The 3,386-nt window shown below is 36.2% G+C and overlaps 2 protein-coding genes across 5 annotated transcripts in view; one reads left to right on the top strand and one right to left on the bottom strand.

The window, feature by feature from the left end:
* The window catches only part of LOC101847819 (serine-rich adhesin for platelets), a 48,390-nt gene extending 47,493 nt beyond the window's left edge, over positions 1-897 (bottom strand). For 2 of the 4 annotated variants that reach the window (XM_005097619.3, XM_005097617.3), the window contains exon 1: positions 481-639. The gene's annotated coding sequence lies outside the window, so the exon portion shown is untranslated. Of the gene's footprint in view, positions 1-465 lie in introns of all 4 variants that reach the window. The other 2 variants (XM_005097620.3, XM_005097618.3) reach the window with 2 other exon arrangements.
* Positions 898-1,192: 295 nt separating this feature from the next.
* The window catches only part of LOC101847582, a gene marked incomplete at its 3' end in the record, with an annotated part of 54,466 nt that continues 52,272 nt past the window's right edge, over positions 1,193-3,386 (top strand). The window contains 1 exon segment of the mRNA XM_005097616.3: positions 1,193-1,427.

Below are 3,386 nucleotides of genomic sequence, written 5' to 3'. Positions count from 1 at the left end.
GACCGCGTAGTTCGGCTCGATTCGAAAAGTGAAATAGCCGTAGCATCTTTTTAGACAACCAAATAAATTTACTTTTGTGTTTTAACATCATTTTTTAACTTTGTTTTGGTCAATTTGATCGTCCACACCGATAGACAGTATTCAGAAAGAGACAGAGAGAGAAAGAAGAGGGGAAGAGTTGATCTTGCGAGAACTTCCGGGCGGGTGAGAATAGCCACTTTCGTTGTTTATATCGCGAATGGACGCTGGTGTTAGTTTTTGTGATAAAACTGAATGCGGTTTTCTGATATGTGTTTATATAAAACTTTTTTTAAGCGTGTGTATGAAAGTCACGGAACCATGGGATCTCTCCTCCGGCCTCCGGCTCCGATTCTCAATCAATACTCAATGTCAGTACCATTCTTTGCAGCATGACACAAATTAATGAAAATATTGACACAAAGCTAAAATTAGACAGTAATTTACCCGGAGGCCATTTACCCGTTTCTTTTGGGGATTCGTATTCCACCGACGGCGACAAAAGACTTCTCTGATGACATTACTTTCAGTTTCGTTTACGTTTACATAGCCTTCTGGATCTAGGCTATTCATTTACTGTTATTATTGATGTTGTGTACTTTTTAGTTTTGTTTGTTATCAGAGGATTTCCAGGATTTCATAAGTTTCAAGTTCAACTGGCAAGTTTGCTTGTTGGTAAGGCAAAATGAATGACTCAGCACAGCTATAAACATATCAACTGATATTATTCATTTTAAAAACGTCACGAATTGTTCTCATTTAAGCAAAATTGAAACGCTACTGGATAATGTTGAGTCTGAATATGTTTCTTTTTAATATAGGCCTACATGGACGTTGCACACTGGCTCCAAAGGCTCTACGTGGAGCAATTCGGCATGTTATTAAACTGTTAGCCAAGTAATTGTCGTCTTCTTAGTATACCAGTTAAGTTGTCTTCTAAGCATGATCTGATAGTAACAATAGTAACATTTAAATGTTTATTTTGTAGTTTTCAAAACGCATGCAGTATCGGATTATGATGGATCAGATCGCTCAAATTGCTTACAAAGTGGTTATAATTTTTATCTTGAATTCCGCTTCTCACTTAAAGTTAATTGACGTAGATCTAGATCTAAATCTAGATCTAGATCTAGTTCAATGTTTAAAGTTGAAGCTGTGAGACTGCCCAGCCCACTATAGGCTACCCACAGCACAAAGTAAACCATAACTTTCTCTAGATGTAGTTGTGTTCGAGGAAAAGGCTGATCTAGTATAGATCTAGAGATCAAATAGGCCTAACCTAAGCACTCCTAAAAGAGAAGTTTGTGGAAGATCAAATGTAATGGAAACAGATCTATGTCAGCGAATCAGTGTGTGACGCTGTTGATATCGACTGTTTCTGTCTCAACACCAATGTTATTGAATTAAGGGTAAATTTTTGGAAGAGGCTAGCCGTACATAGATCTAATGACGGCTAGAATCTAGATCTAGATCTAGATCTAGAATCTAGTAACCGTACTTATTCTTAATATGATGGCTAGACTGACCATTTACAAAAAATAGGCCTACTGAATTGTATTTTTAGTGTGCAGTACCTAAAGTATTTGTATTTGAGACGAAACCAGGTACCTTAATGACAGGGCATGTATTTTAAACCTCCTGTTTTTTAATGTTAATAGGGCCTAAGATAAGTACGGCTAGACTGGCAGCTCCCCCCATGCTATTTGAAACTCCGCGTTCTGAAAAGCGTCCATGCTATTTGAAACGCCAGTACTAGATCTAGAGATCTAGATAATCTAGATCTAGATCTAGTAGCCATCGTTTCGACATCACTTTCATCTGCTTCCAATCCAGCTCGCACATTACACATAACACAGACAATTGAAATAAATTGACCTTAAACTTAAACTATGAGCTGATACCTGAACTATTGTGCTGGATTTTTGCTACTTGATTTAAGAGAGACTGTGGTCTCTTCATGTGTGTAAATTGTTGTGTCTGTAGTAGTAGAGAGGACTGGGGGGTCTCTCCATGTGGGTTTAGTGAATATATGTATTGATTGGAGTTCCGTTCGTTAAAGTCCACTATCCATTTGTTTACATCCAGAGTTTCAAGCCCTGGCTGGTTCAGTAACCTCACTGCAGTTGGTACGAATGAATTTCTGTATCTGTCTGTTCCTGCTTTTTCGGAAATGTTTCGTTTACTGTGGGTCGATATTTGAAATTCCGATGTCAGTTGGTGGCTATGGTCACTTTAAGCATTATTTCCGCTTTTTTTAGAACGTTTGTCTTGTGCAGATATTTAAAGTTACTTAGGTCTCTATCAATTGTTCTTGAATGCCTTTCTAACTTGTTTTTAAATTTTTATGATGTGCTACCTTCCCAAATTGTTACCATAGCAAGTGATACCAAAATTTATCAAAGTTTCTATTGTGGTGGTGTAAAATATCTGAAGGATGGATGGATTCAGATAAAAGTTTCCTCGGAAAGTACAGCCTCTGATTTACCTCTTTAACTATATTGCTATTTGCCATGTCCTTTTGTTTTCGGTTGTAAGACCAAGATATTATGAATCCGTGATGTGTAGTATTTTATATAAAACTTAATGAAACAAAATTTTTCAATATTGCCAATAGCCTCAATTGTTGTAAAAAAATATGATTAAGATTAGACAAATTGGTGACATTGATTCTCCCGTTAAAAAGATATTTGAGGAAAAGTTGAGCCACAAATTTTTGACCGCACTATAGGCTGTAGGGCCTCTATGTTAAGAGTCGCCCAAAATATGGTCACTCAAAATTGACCTCTTAACTAATTAATAAAACCTTTAAAAAACATGCTTAGCAAAAATTTGGGAAATCAAAGAAACGTAAAAGTGTGTTCGCGCTTGTATTGGTCCTAATTATTGGAGTGCTTAAACCTTGGTGGAATGGACACGTATTGCATGAATGGTGGATATTGTCTCTGCAATGAACAACGCTTATTAATATTATATATATTTTCTGACAAATTGAATTGAAAAACAGAGCCTCAAATCGTGGACGTAACATTTAATGTGCCCATTTGTACTTTATTTAACTCATTCGCTACGTATTTTTTTCGGCTTGTGGACTAATTTTTTTCGGGAGGGCGAATGAGATGATGACTAGTGGGCTGGTAAAAGGTCTTTGGGGCCACTCAAATAAATATCAACGTATTATGTACTATTTTCAGTATGGATTGTAGAATACATCTGTAAAATTTATTTACGTATTTTTCAACTTTGGTTCCTGTAAGAGTCGATTATGCAACACAATTTTGATTGGATGCGGATAAAATTTGAAAATAAAAACTTTATAATCTTTGGTGAAACTAAAAAAATATGCTTGCACCTAGTCGAATGATACATCA

This window comes from Aplysia californica, unplaced genomic scaffold (assembly GCF_000002075.1).
Source record: "Aplysia californica isolate F4 #8 unplaced genomic scaffold, AplCal3.0 scaffold00159, whole genome shotgun sequence".
Classification (NCBI taxonomy): domain Eukaryota; kingdom Metazoa; phylum Mollusca; class Gastropoda; order Aplysiida; family Aplysiidae; genus Aplysia; species Aplysia californica.
The sequence above is the reverse complement of the archived record's forward strand: the minus strand, read 5'-3'. Positions and strand labels throughout refer to the sequence as shown.